The following is a 15870-nucleotide window of genomic DNA, read 5'->3' as shown; positions in this document are numbered from 1 at the left end:
TTGTTTGGCAATTTTGTCAATTTAAAAACTGTTTTTTTGTACAGCGTACATAGGAATGAAGACGTTCACCCCAAAATGGATACCCCCGTTTGTCCTGAGTTCAGAAACATACCCATTGTGGCCCTAATCTACTTACAGGACACATGGCTAGGCCCATAATGAAGGGAATGCCCGCTGGATTTCAGGGCAGAACTGAATAAATTCCAGGCCCCATAGCCCACTTATACGGAAAAAAATTTGACTTCCTAAAAATAACCCCCCCCCATCCCCCGGCCATCCCCATTTTTTGGCATTCCCTAAATATTAGATAAAGGTAATAATATAAACTGCGTTTTATGTCCGAAGACAGGGGTAATTACGGAGGCTGGTTGGGTTGGGCACATGGGGCAAGAAAACTGGGTATCCCCCCTCCTCTCATGTATTTTGGGGGGTATTTCGTAACCTCAGCGGCGGGGATGGGGTGTAGAAAGTGGCGCTTTGAGGCTTTGTAATCTTGCTGCGGTGCAGCGGTCTCACAGAGAAGGCGCTCAACAAGCTGCTCCTGGAACTGCAGGAAGACGAACGTTCCCGGGGCTTCTTGTAAATTACGGATTACAGGTAGCGGTCTGAATAACGCCGGGCTCACGTAGCCGTAGGCGGAATCCGCTTGCCGAGGCCCGCAGCGGATTCCAGCTGTGAGCCCGGCTGTGACCCTGCGTACGGTTGCGTAATGTACTGCGCATAACTGCCTACTCACACAGGCGGTTTTTTGTTTGCATTTCCCGTGCCGTCGCTTAGAGATGACCCGGGTACCCGCAGCCCGTACACAATGTGTTTGCATATGGGGTGCGGGTATACCCGCGGTCATAGAGCACAAAGGGCTCTAGGTCGCAGATATTCGTGGTAAAATATAGCATGCTGTGTTCTGTTTCTGCGAGTGGATTACGTAATTCCGACCCGCTAATTGGGGGGAATTGTGTAATCCAATGCATGCGATTGATCCGTGGATTACCACTGATCAAGCGCATGCAGAACCTGTAATTCCTCTCCGGTCACGCGTGACCGGCCTAATGTTAGATCGCTACTTTATCACGTGACCGGGGACCGCTCAGCGAGGCCACCGGTCACTGCTCCAAGCACTCAGCAACCATTGGTCGCTGGGAGCAAGGAGATTTAACATTTCCTGGGCTTCCCGGCTCCTGCGAATGTGTCCGGCATTTTGCCGGCGGGCGCATGCGCAGCAGCCGGAAACGTCCATGGAGGATTATCGCATCTGGATTCAAATGCGGAAGCCTCCGAGAAGATGTTTCATCTCCCCTCACCGATCGCATCGGTGAGGGGAAATGAAACTGCCACTTTTTAAAGAACTTTTATGTGATCGCCATTATGCATTGGATAACGGCGATCACGTGACCAGTAACCGCATACCGCGGCTCCCCGTGACATCTCCAGGCTCTTGGCTACCTTTGGTAGCCAGGAGCAGGGAGATTTTACATTTCTTGGGCAATATTTCACTTTTGCGCATGCGTCCGCCATCATGCTGACGGGCGCATGCGCAGAAGCTGGGGTAAGGTCCACGGATCAACATCCCACCAGGGAACAAATCCGGGACCTTGGGTACGTAATTTCATCCCCCCTTACGGATACGATCCATAAGGGGAGATGAAACTTTAACTTTTTAAACTTTTTTTTACTTTTAACTTTTTTTCTTTTTTTTACTTTTTAACTTTATATGATCACCGTTATCTGATGGATAACAGTGATCATATGACTGGAAACCACATACAGCGGTCCCCAGTCATATCTCCCTGCACTCGGCTATCTGTGACAGCCGGGTGCAGGGAGATTTTGAATTTGCCGGGCTCGCCGGCTTCTGCGCATGCGCGCCGCATCGGCACATCGCAGAAGCCAGCGGGGGGTCCCGACACCGGCCGGAGGACATCGGCGGACCTGAGGTGAGTATTTTCACCTCCCCTCATGGATCGGATCCATGAGGGGAGGTGAAACTTTTCTTTTTTTACACTTTTTTTCACTTTTCCGCGATCGTCGTTATCCATTGTATAACGGCGATCGCGGTACCGGGGACCGCTCACCGCAGTCCCCGCTGACATCTCCTGCCTCCCGGCTACCTACAGGAGCCGGGAGCCAGGAGACTTCAAGTCTCCCGCGCCGCCGGGCCTTCTGCGCATGCGGCTGACGTAATGCCGCCTGGCGCGCATGCGCAGAAGGACGGCTACGGCGCCCGGAGCATCGGGACAGCGGGGAGTCGTGCGGAGGACCTCCGTGAGTAATTTCAGCTGCTCCGATGGATCCGATCCATCAGAGCAGCTGAATCTTTAACTTTTATTGCACTTGCGTTTACTTTTTTGCGATCGGCGCTATCCATTGCATAGCGCCGATCGCAATGCCGGGGGTGGCTCCGAACAGCCCGGGATGACAGCTCCATGCTGTCAGCTACCTGCGGACACCGACAGCATGGAGCTGTCACGTCCACAGCCCGAGGGGCATTATTCTCTGCAGGACACATGTTTTTACGTCCTCAGAGAATAAAGCCCACTTCGGGAGGACGTAAAAACACTATGGGCTGGTCGTTAAGGGGTTAAGGTGTTAAAAGTGGCTTTAAGGAAGTCATTATTACTATATAAGAGGCACTCAAGGGGGGCATTATTAATATGAAAGAGGCACTCAAGGGGGCCAATATTACTATATGAGGCACTCAAGGGGGGCATTATTACTATGAAAGGGGCACTCAACGGGGGCATTATTATTATGAAAGTGGCACTCAACGGGGGCATTATTACCTTAAAAAAGCATACTGCTTATGTCTAGGAAACAAAAGAGGGTACTAGTTCTAATAGACCCACCGAGGGCATTATTACTTTCAAGGAAGCGCCAATTATTACAGCTTATGAAAACACGGATTTGTTTGGAATTGAGAAAGGCGTACGGCAAGGCTGCATTCTATCGCTAGTCCTTTTCAATCTGTACGCAAAAACGATCATGAGGCGATGCAATTTGGACAAATTAGAAGTCTGAGTCAAAATCGGTGGCAGAAATGTCAACAACCTCCGATATGCAGATGACACCACCCCGCTTGCGGAAAGTGAAAGGGACCTGGAATACCTTATCCAACGAGTGCAAAAGGAAAGCAAACGCATGGGACTGTACCTCCACAACAAGAAAACGAAAGTGATGACAGCGGTAGCCAGCGGGACAGTGAACATAAACATTAATAACAATGAAATCGAGTTGGTCCAAGATTTCATCTTCCTTCAATTCAAAATCGATTGTAATGGGCAATCTGGACCTGAGATAAAGAGACGGATTATACTTGGTAGGATTGCAATGCAAAGAATGGAAAAGATCTGAAAAAGCAAGGACACTAGCATTGCAACAAAAACCAGACTAGTCAATGCAATCATCTTTCCTATAGCGACATATGAGTTAGGTTGTGCGTCTGGGACCTGTGGTTCTACAGGTTTCCATGAGAAGCGCTTCATAGGTGAGGCTTAATTGAGCGAGCTGGGTGTGGTGTTTCTCCAACTAATCTTCTCTGGTCTGCTGCACATAAATACCAGCATCCCTTGGTAGAAGATGCTGGTGATTTTACTCTGTTGATGCACTCTGTGTTAATCCCTGTTGTGCATGTCTATTCTGTAATGTGTTTCTCACTTTCCCTGAGGACAGTCTGGGCACCTTTGGTCCTTATCTGCATCATATGCGGACCCCCTCTTCCCTTCCCTTTCACAGGTGTGGCCTCCAGACATCTGATGTATTATGTGTGTGTCAGATGGGTGATGCCTGACACTGTTCCCTGTATGTCAGCACGGTGGCTGACTCTCTATTCCCTTGGAGTGAGGACACTTGGACTAGCTATGGTTTACTATCTGTATGCATGTGAGTTCTGGGTAGGGTTCCTGTTCTATGTGGTCTGCATTACCAGGTGTGTTGATGTGAACAGCGACGTATTCTGAATGTCTGTGCAGGTGGCCAGAGATGAGGTGTAAATAGTCGCGTTGTGTGTGTGTGAACAGTGTCGTGTCCTGTGTTTTGTACATATCTCCAGGTTCCTAATCAGGGACAGCTAGGTACCACATGAAGACAGTGGGGCTGTCCTTATCGGAGCAATTAAACTGCTTTTAGGCAGAGGTTCCCCACTTTCCCTGATTAGTAAGGGACAGGAGTCCTTCCATCTTAACCTGGAGAGGTGTAATAGGTCTATGCAACATTATGAGAGTTGTTGCGGTTTTATTAGAACACCAACTTGTGTCCGTGCTGAGGTGTGAAGCTTTAGTGCACCACATGGACAGAATAGTATGGTTGCGAAAGTTGGACACTCAGGAAATCAGACAGAAGAAAAATTGATGCGTTTGAACTCTGGTACTGGAGGAGAATACTACAGATACCTTAGACTTCCATGACAACGAACAAGGTAGTGTTAGATCGCGTCAAACCGAAAATATCACTAGAGAGCAAAATGGAATCCCTTGGACCGAGAGGTTCTGTTTTATGACTGAACTGAATGGCGACAAAGAGACCCCATTGTCTACAGTAAGATTTGTGTGGTTCCTGTCCACCTGACTGGCATTTTACCTGGGTGTATGGGAATCACTAACCTGAGAAAGAGATGGCACCAGGATACAATAGGAAGAAGACAAGCTGGCAGAGAATGTGTGATGCTCTAGGTAATGTTCTGCTTTGCAACCTTGGGTCCTGGCACTCATGTGGATGTTCCTTTGACATGTACCACATACTAAACATTGTACATACCTGGTAACCCTTTCATGGAAATAGTATTCCCTAACCGCAGTGATCTTCTTAAGTAGGGTAATGCACCTGGCCACACTTAGGTGAGGAACATGAAAAAAAAGCTCAAGGTGATGAGTTGGCATCCAAATTCCCCAGATCTCAATCCGACTAAGTATCCGTAGGGTGTGCTGGAAAAATAATTTACAGGATCAGCTGTTAACGTCTTGGTCCACGTACCACAGGACACCTTCAGAGGTCTTTTAGAGTCCTTGCCTAATTGGGGTAGAGCTGTTTTGGTGGCACAAGAGTGACTTATACAATATTAGTTTGATCTGGAATGCACCCTGCCGCCTTAGGTGGGGTGTGTACCGATTGCTGGGGGCCACGGTTATGGCATGGGTTGCTTAGGGCAGCTTCAGGGTGGACTGTTATCCCTCCCCCCATCCTTCCGTTGGCCAGCCTGGTCCCTGATATCTTTCTCCCATCAGGCTCCCTTTACACGGGCATATGCGTATTTGCTTGCGCCTCAGTACAACCTTTTTTGCGCACTGAACTATTTTGCATGCGGATTGTGTTTCTTTTTGCTTGACCAAGATGTGTGCGCAAAATACAGAAATACGAATTAACCCATTGAAAGCAATGGGTTCTATTCTCTACGTATTGCGCATGTAATATTTTCACGTGCAATTATGTCCGTGTGCATCTAGCCTCAGTGCAGTCAAGTTGGTATGGCCCCTGGCAATTAGCTTATCAGGGTCTAAGATCCTGTTTTCACTCTCTGCCCCCTCTCTACCTATTTAAGTGAGGAGCTGGGTTCCACCCCCTTTTTCCCACGGCATCCTGAGACTGGACCACCAGCTGATAACGCAGGTCTGCAAAAAAAACTTTTTTAAAAATTGTTTTGATTTTGTTAAATCTAGGGGTATTAGTGGATAATAGACTAAACTGGAGTAACCAATGCCAGTCAGCTGCTGCAAAGGCAAATAAAGTCTTGGGGTGCATTAAAAGAGGTATAGGGGCGAAGGACGAGAACATCATCCTTCCATTATATAAGGCACTTGTCAGGCCTCACATGGAATACTGCGTACAATTCTGGATACCGGTGCTCAGGAAAGATGTCACAGTGCTTGAAGGGGTTCAAAGAAGGGCAACTAAACTAATACATGGAATGACGGGACTGGAATACCCACAGAGGCTATCCAAATTGGGACTATTTACTCTAGAAAAAAGAAGGTTAAGAGGCGACCAAATAACCATGTATAAGTACATGAGGGGACAACACATGGATCTCTCCCGCGATCTGTTTACACCCAGGACCACGACGGTAACAAGAGGACATCCGCTACGATTAGAGGAAAGTAGGTTTCATCACCAACATAGAAAGGGGTTCTTTACTGTAAGAGCAGTTAGACTGTGGAACTCTCTACCGGAGGAAGTGGTGATGGCAAAATCAATAGAGGAGTTTAAAAGGGGACTTGATGTCTTTCTGGAGAAGAAGTATAGTACAGGATATAAATATTAGGTTAAGGGTCAATCCTGGTATACAGGCAGGTAGGAACTATTAGGGGTTGATCCAGGGAACAGTCTGATTGCCATTAGGGAGTCGGGAAGGAATTTTTCCCCCAAAAGGGCTAATTGGCTTCTGGCCCTGGGGTTTTTTGCCTTCCTCTGGATCAACACAGTAGGATAGACAGGCTGGACTAGATGGACAATGTCTTCATTCGGCCTTACATACTATGTTACTATGTTACTATGTTACTATCTTTATGTAGTTTTTTGCACAGATTTCAAAAATGACATGGGTTTTTTTTCTATCACGTAAGGCTTGCCTACAACATAAAGTTGAACTATTTGGAAAAAATACAAATAACTGAAAATTTTTTATTTGTTTTTATTATTTTAACATGAAGTAAAAGCAAAAAAAAACAACAATACCTAGCTAAAATAAGCATAATAGTGATACACATGTGTTGCAAAGTTATTATAAGTCTTTGTAAAAACTTTTTCTTTTTCCATCAAAGCTTCTTTTGGTACTTTTTCGGCTGTGTTCTTGTGAATTTTCCCTTTTTAACATCCAACAGTAGTCTGCCATCATGTTGACATTCCATCGACCTTGGTATCTGCGCTCCATTTCTTTTAGATCTTGATGGAAACGTTCTCCTTGTTCCTCACTTACAGCCCCAAGATTTTCTGGAAAGTAGTCCAGATGTGAGTGAAGGAAATGGACTTTGACACTCATGTTGCAGCCCAAGATTTTGTAGTTTTGTAACAATTCAGCAACCAAAGTTTTGTAGTTTGGGTCTTTTTTTTTCCAAGAAAGCCTGTTACAACAAGTTTAAATGAATTGCAGGCATTTTTTTCCTTCCATTTCCATTTTAGTGATAAAGATTTCATCTTTTAAAAGTTTTCTTACGTCAGGCCCAACAAAGACTCCCTCCTTCAGCTTAGCATCTGATAGACCAGGAAACTGTTCACAAAGATACTTGAAACACTCTCCTCCTTTGTGTAATGCTTTCACAAACTGTTTCATTAGTCCCAATTTGATATGAAGTGGTGGAAGTAAGATCTTTTTAGGATCCACTAAACTTTGTCTTTCAACATTTGTAACTCCAGGAATAAGAGCCTTTCTGATTGGCCAGGTCTGCTTGACATAGTGTTGTTTTCTGTCACGGCTATCCCATTCACAGAGGAAACATGGAAACTTTGTGTAACCACTTTGTTGACCTAGTAACATGGAAATAACTTTCAAATCCCCACAAATGGTCCATTTATGGTCAGAGTAGCTGAGCTTATTAAGAACAAACCCAAGATTTTCGTAGCATTCTTTCAAATGGACTGAGTGTCCAACAGGCACAGAAGCATATTGGTTACCATTGTGAAGAAGTACGGCTTTCAAACTCCTTTTTGACGAATCTATGAAAAGTCTCCATTCCTCTGGGTCATACGTTATGTTGAACATTTCATGATTCCAGGTACATTGTTGCAGAAAACTAGTTCACCCTCTTGTGTAAAAAAAGGGACAAATTCCTTTTCTCTAAGTCGGTACCATGAAAATGAAACACCGGAGGCTAACATATGTCTTTCTTTAAGTCTAGACCCTAACACTTCCTCTGAATCCTTTGGTAGGCCCAGATCTCGTACTAAATCGTTCAAGTCTGATTGAGAGAAAAGTTCAGGGTCATTGGTACCTGGATCATAGCTGTCATCATTATCGCTGCTACTATGTGACATTTGGTCTAAATCGTCTAAAATATTGTCCAGGGTATCCGGAGGTGAAGGAATAGGCAAGTCAGGTCCATGAGGAACAGGGCGAATAGCCGAACGTATGTTGATTGGGGATGAAATGTCCTTCCTGCTTTTTAAATTGAAACCTTGCACTGAACAAGAACAAAAATAAAAGTCATCACTGTGATTTTTAGGCTCTCTCCAAACCATGGGTACTCCAAAACGAAATGATTTCTTCTTACCTTGAAACCATTGTCTCAGTTCTTCAACACACACAGAACATACTATATGGGGAGCCCAAGATTTATCTTGGTCCCCTAATTTCATACCAAAGTATGCAAAATACACCTTCTGAACAAAATTAGAAATGTTCCTTTGTTGCTTCTTGACGGTATAAGACCCACAAATATAACAGAAACAGTTAGGAGAGTTGACACATCTTCTAGTAGCTATTTCTTCTACATACCGTATCACAAAACTGTTTGATGCGTACACCACAGTGGCTGGCTCCACACTGAGTCACTGACTGCAGTCAAGGTCACGCCTAGCAGACAGTTTAGATTCGTTGTCGTACGCGTACCGAACCTGAAAAACCCTGAAAATAAGAAAATTTCAGGTGAAATTTGTGACTTATCATGGAATTTTTTCACTATTTTTACCGTAATCAGCACAAAAAATACTGTTAACCCCACTAATTAAATATGCTACAATTTTTTCATTGCAGACCTGTGAATTGCTGTAATTTGTTATTCTCTTGGTTCTTTGGTTCAAGTCACTTTGGTAAGGACAAAATGAGGTGACGAGCAGCCGAGAAGGCGGACCTGTAAGCTGGGAAGTGGGGCTTATCACTTCCCAGCTCACCCTTTTTTACTTTGATTAATGTAACATGATATTTCATAGTTGATTGTGTCATATATGGGTTCTTTAACCTCTTAAGGACCAAGCACCATAAATTCACGGGCGCTTGGTCCTAGGCTTTAATCCCGGCCAATAGTAAAGAGTAAAGCCTCTGCTCCTGCAATCAAGCAGGGGCAGGTCAGGCCTTCGGGTGTTAGTCACAGCTGAGAACCTGGAGGAGAAGAGAGAAGTGCCCCCTCCTAGGGCAGAGCTGCAGGGTCATAGCAGACCCAGTTCAGCTCTGTTAGTGACTACTGTTACTACAGGAGTAGGTTATCCCCAGTAACTGGGGTTCCAGCTACAGCGGAAAAGTGTGAAATTAGAAAATACATGTAAATGATCCCCAGAGGACTTATATGACATCATGGTGATTACAGATGTAAAAAAAAGTTACTAAGATAAGTAAAAAAAAAATATTACAGAATCAAATAAAAATATACACATAAAAAAGAAACTGACGTGCTTTCAACCAAAACCATTGCCTGTAATCCGAGACTATACAAATTACATATCAAAACGTCCAAAACAAGACGAGGAACCCATTTCGATACTTTATTTTTGCGTAAACATACTAATTTTAAAAGTAAACAACTAACATTTTTTTTTTAAATCCTTTTTTTATGATTGCTTTTAAACCCTAATAGAACTAAAGAAACAGAAGAAAAGTCAGTGAAAAAAGATTTAACCCCTTAATGAAGCGGCCCTTTTCTTTTTTTCCATTTTCGTTTTTTCATTTCCACTTTTTAAAAATTGTAACTCCTTTATTTATCCATCGACGTCGCTGTATGAGGGCTTGGTTTTTTTTTTGCGGGACGAGTTGTATTTTTTAATGGTGCGATTTAATCTACCATATAATGTACTGAAAAACGTTTTCAAAATTCTAAGTGGAGTAAAATGAAAAAAAAGGACATTTTGCCATCTTTCAGTACGTCTTGTTTCAATGGCTCACAAACTGCAACAAAAATGACATGATAACTTTATTCTATGGGGCGGTACGATTTTTTGCTGTACTACTTTTTCAAAGACATTTCATTTTTTAAAATTATTTTCTGCGCTTATCTTCTGCGTACAATAACTTTTTTATTTCTCCGTTGACGTAGTTGTGCAATGGCTCATTTTTTTCGGGAAGTCCTGTAGTTTTCGTTGGTATGATTTTGGAATACATACGACTTTTTGATCACTTTTTATTTCATTTTTTCTGGGAGACAGGTGTTTTGTTTTTTTGTTTTTTTTTTTAGACGACGTTCACCGTGCGGGGTAAATAATGCACTACGTTGATAGATCAGACTTTTACAGGCGTGACAATATCAAATATGTATTTTTGTTTTATGCTTTAGATTTTTTTCATTATAGATATGGCAAAAAGAGGTGAATAAAACTTTTATTACTTTTATTTTTTTTAACAATTAATAAAACTTTATTGATCTTATTTTCACTTTTTTTTTCAGCCCCCCTGGTGGACCACAACTTGCGATGCTTTAATCGCTCCTGCAGTATGATGTAATGCTACAGCATTACATCATACTTCAATCTGACAGGCAATCTTTCAAGCTATCCCACGGGGACAACTTGATAAGCAGTCTTTTTAGGCAGCCGTAGGGCCTTTCAGAAGGACCCCGGCTGCCATGACACCCGCACTGCTCCCTGTGATCTAATGCGGGGGGCCGTACGGGACCTCCGAACATCGTAAGGGGGGTTTAAATGCCGCTGTCATAATTGCCCGCAGCATTTAAAGGGTTAATAGCCACGGCCGATTGTAGCTATTGCTCTTGGTTGTCAGCTGTAGTAAACAGCTGATGCCCGCGCTGTATGAATAGAGGTCGCCCCGCCGATACAGGCCATCAAAAGGCGTATCGGCGATCGTTAAGGGGTTAAAAAATAGCCCTATAATTTTGGGAGCTAAAAAAAAAAATAATAGGGCAATAAAACCACCACATGGGTGAAATCCCTAAAAAGTGTCTGGTCCTTTAGGACCAAAACATCCTGGTCCTTAAGGGGTTAATTTAGCTGTGCCCAAGTACAAAAAGTGAATGCCTGTCTCATGGGCTTACAAGGTTATGTCCTTGCCGGCATGGGATGCTGGTGTGGCTGGGCTGGCTTGCAGTCAGTGGACATCTAGATAGATATTTCTGTATAGTTATGACCATGTCTGACCTAGAGGTGGCGATGTTGGATAGTCCTTCCGCATGTACGCGCTCACGGCTCTTACTGGCAACTTATTTTCTCCAAAGTGAGTAGATCAGGTTGTTAAATGTCGTGGATCCGGTAATAAAAACGCACAACAAATGTATAAATATAATAACCTTTCTTTTCTGTAATTGTATTAATTAGAGCGTTGTTACTGTAAGCGCTCACGGATTGCGGTGTAGTACAACAGAGAGGCTGTCTGAAGGTGCTCTGCTCTTTGTTTTTGCCTGATGATCTTGCAACACTTCCTTCCCAATTCCCCAAGCAGCTTAAGTGGCTGAAGCGAAGTCACACCAATGCCGGGAAATTAGGGCCTCGATAAAATGCCATGATAACCCTTTCACTGCTGCAACGGTTTCCTTATAAATGGACATTCAAAACGTATTTAACTCCTAAGTGTCACGTTAAAATTGGGGGGAAAAACCTCAGAAAATGTCACTTTATAAAAAAATGTAGACTTTGAATTTATGTCTCCTGTGAGGGTGCATTCACACGGGTGAGAAAATCGTGCGTGTTCTGTGCGTTGCAAAACGTGCACAAAAATACAACCCAATATTTGTAATGGAAGAATTTACGGGGGGGGGGGGGGGTGCGATTTTTTTACTTGCAGTGATGCTGTGAGATGGAAAAATCGCAGTATGTTCTGTTTCCGTGTGAGTCTCATGCAGATGTGCGGTTTACCACATGACACAGAGCACAAAGACAGAGTGTCCATGTGCTGTGCGGTCTGAGTTGCTCCCCGAGAACAGCAGGTGTGACTTGTTATTGCCCGTGTGAATGCCCCCTGAATGTATTTGACGCGGCCTTAGGGCTTATTCACACAAGCGTATATCGGCCAGTGTTTTTATGCTACCGTGTGATGCACGGGCTCTGCTAAGCTGTCTCTCCCCTTCCCTCCCCCTCGCCGACTCACCTTCTCTCTCCTCCCCTCCGGTTGTTTGCAATGGGAGGGGGCAGGGTGGAGCTGAGCTCCCACCCCCTCCCTACCCCTTGACCGCAGCCAGCAATAGGAGGGGGCGGGACAGGGCAAAGCTTAGCTCCGCCCACCCCCTCCTATTGCAAACCCGGGCAAGGGGCAGAGAGGAGAAGGGGGAGGGAGTTTAGCAGCTCTCACCTCTATTCTCTGGCCGCTGTCATAGGCTCCCATAGGAGTCTATGGCAGCGGCCGTAGTCCGGCCAGGAAGATAGTTCCAGGACTATCCTTCCTGCCCAGCATAAGAGCGTCCTGCCAGGCACTCTTACGCCACGGGAATACACCTGTGTAATCTGATGCATTGGAATCCAATGCATCAGATGGTAGCGTATATATCGGCTGGCCGTGAAAACGGCGGCTGATATACGCTCATGTGAATGCACTCAAGTTGTTAAGTGCATTTCTAATTCTTAGGCATTTACGCATGCATTTGCACTGCATATTTGCGCAAGCATGTACATTTATTACTTTTTATGTGCGCATTTGCTAGTGCAAAAAAACATGCAACCATGCTCCCATTCATTGAAATGCTCAATTAAGTAAAATATGCGCAGGTGAACGAACCCATTAAAATCCTCAGGGCTTCTTCACACTGAGCATCAGGAATGCTTTTTCGGAGGAATGATCTCTCATCGCTGCCACCCGCAATTTTCTCGCGCGATAAAATCAAAAGTCAATAGGAGTTTCTAACGTTAAAAACGCATTGCACAGTCTCCATAGGAAAATATGGGAGATTTTAAAAAATCGCAAAACACAGAAAGATAGGACATGCTGCGATTTTTTTTTCACTCCGCATCACATGAATGGGAATGAAACCATTGAAAATCATTGGTTTAATAATTCTGCTCAAAAAACGCACAATTTTCTCGTAAGTGTGAAGGCATGACTAATGGACCTTTTACGCGGGACGGAATAGGCTGCACGATTCAGCGCAAGCTGCGGTAGATTCCACACTAACTTCCGCACACCATCTGTGGATTTTGATGCAAAATTGAAAATAGTTTAAAACCTGCTTTCAATTTCGCAACAAAATCCACAGATTAACTATATCTATTACTACAAATATGTAATCAAGGCAAAATCTCGTTGAAGACAATCGTTGTGATCGCCCTACCGGAAAATCTTTTGATCAATAACCCTTTCCAATCCAATTTTGGATTCGAGGTTTCCTAAAAGGCTTTCTCTTTCTGCTGTTATACAACGGTGCCATCTGCTGGCTAAAGCCGGTGTGTGTGGCCAGAGAGGCTCCAACAGCAGAGTGGCTGGCAATAGACGGTAAGAATACCCTGTCGGACGTCTTCTGACATTGGAGCTGTACAAGCTTCAATCAGAATGTAGGAAGACGTCAGGCAGTGGATTGGAAAGGGTTAAAGACAACAAAAATAGAGAAAGAGTAAAGAGCCTGAGAATGGCAAGTGAGGTGGGATCCTAGAATAGATATTGAACAGACAGAAGGCGTCATACTATTGCTGCCATTGATCAGCTGGGCGCAGGATGTAGACTTGTTCAATACATTGTGAGACTGGTCTTTTAAAAACTTCTGCAGTACTGCATGCCGCTCCCAGCATTTCACTCACTGCAGTGAAGTGGAAAGGTCCCCTCAGGTTGTAAGCCCGGCAGTAGCCAATATATCTGCTATGGGGGTAGTTAGTTGCAGTGCCTCCCCTCCGGCTGTTTGCAATGGGAGGGAGCGGGGTGGAGCTGAGCTCCCACCCCCTCCCCACCCCTTGACCGCAGCCAGCAATAGGAGGGGACCGGATGAGGCAAAGCTTAGCTCCGCCCACCCCCTCCAATTGCAAACTCGGGCAAGGGGCAGAGAGGAGAAGAGGGAGGGAGTTTAGCAGCTCCCACCTCTATTCTCCAGCCGTTTAGGAATTTTCTTTTTGCGCCCCCATCATAAGAAAAAGAAATTCCTTCACACTTGCGATCGCGATATTCGCAGTTTTGTTCTGGCGATTCTTGAGCGTCAGCAATGCTTCTCCCATCCTGCCAATTGCGATTTTATTGCACAAAAGTCAATAGGAGTTTCTAATGTTAAAAACGCATCGTACAAAAATCGCACGTTGTGCATTGCGATGCGGTAAAAAGGAAGCTCCATAGGGTAACATGGACTAGAAAAAAAATTTAAAATCGCAAAACGCAGAAAGATAGGACAGGCTGCTATTTTTTTTAAACACCACATCGCATGAGTGAAAACATCGCAAATGGGAATGAAACTATTGAAAGTCATTGGTTTCTTAATTCTGTGAAAGCACCCATAGGCAGTCATCCTGTATTCTGCAGCAAGATAGTAGCATATCCACATCAGCTCAGTGAATAAATGCTGCATCAGAACCAAGCTCATAACATAAATACATGACTTGAACCAAGCTCTGTACATACATACAGCAACAGATTCAACATAATGCATTAGAATTAAAGGGGCTGTCCCGCGCCGAAACGTTTTTTTTTTTTTTTTAACCCCCCCCCCCGTTCGGCGCGAGACAACCCCGATGCAGGGGTTAAAAAAACAAACCGGAGAGTGCTTACCTGAATCCCGGCGGTCCGGCGTCTTCATACTCACCTGCTGAAGATGGCCGCCGGGGTCTGCTCCCTCCGTGGACCGCAGCTCTTCTGTGCGGTCCATTGCCGATTCCAGCCTCCTGATTGGCTGGAATCGGCACGTGACGGGGCGGAGCTACACGGAGCCGGCATTCTGCACGAGCGGCCCCATTGAAGACAGCAGAAGACCCGGACTGCGCAAGCGCGGCTAATTTGGCCATCGGAGGCCGAAAATTAGTCAGCACCATGGAGACGAGGACGCTAGCAACGGAGCAGGTAAGTATAAAACTTTTGATAACTTCTGTATGGCTCATAATTAATGCACAATGTACATTACAAAGTGCATTAATATGGCCATACAGAAGTGTATAGACCCACTTGCTGCCGCGGGACAACCCCTTTAAGTTCAGTACATAAATGCAGCATAAGAACCAAGCTCATAATATAATTACAATACACCAACACCAAACTCAATACATAAACACCGTACCAAAGCCAAGCTCATAACCTAATTAGAGTACCAAAACCATGCTTATAACCTAAATACAGCACCAGAACCAAGCTCAATATGTAAATACAGTACCAGAAACAAGCTCATAACATCAGTACAGCACCAGAACTGAAATCATAACATAAGTACAGTGCCAGAACCAAACTCATACCATAAATACAACACCAGAACCAAGCTCATAACATAAATACTGGCACCTCCATAACTGCCAGACAGCACGCCTGCTGCCTTGGGGTTATATTTGAACATCGCTCACTCTCCACCTCGCCATACTGTGCACATCTCCAGCCCTTTACCTTCTGTATCCCCCATTATCTGTAGTATGTAAGCTCATTAGAGCAGGACCCTCACCCCTATTGTTTCCATCAGCTGATTACTATGTAACCGTGGTTCTGTAATTTTTGTACTTTTATCCTTCTGTGTTTTCCCTGTCTATGTAAGCGCTGCGGAATATGTTGGCGCGATACAAATAAAGATTATTATTAAATACAGTACCAGAATAAGGCCGCCTGCACATGGCCGGGTCAGATCGCACATGTGGTATCCTGCAGCAGGATCCAACCCTGTGCCCGGTTGGTGACCCCAGCGTACCTGTGTGGCATCTTCTAATCTGTGCTGCAGATGTAACAGCTGTCGCGCTGGCGCACATGTGCAGTACAGATTATGCCACGCCGTCGCTAGGCGATGACGCAGATCCTGCAACCTTTCTGTAGTGATGATTGCAGAAGGGTCGCGGGGTGGACGGCTTCCATTGACTTCAATGGAAGTCGTCCGCACGGAATCGCAGCATGCTGCGATTTCTCCTCCA

The sequence above is a fragment of the Eleutherodactylus coqui genome, chromosome 6 (assembly GCF_035609145.1).
Source record: "Eleutherodactylus coqui strain aEleCoq1 chromosome 6, aEleCoq1.hap1, whole genome shotgun sequence".
Lineage (NCBI taxonomy): Eukaryota > Metazoa > Chordata > Amphibia > Anura > Eleutherodactylidae > Eleutherodactylus > Eleutherodactylus coqui.
The sequence above is the reverse complement of the archived record's forward strand: the minus strand, read 5'-3'. Positions refer to the sequence as shown.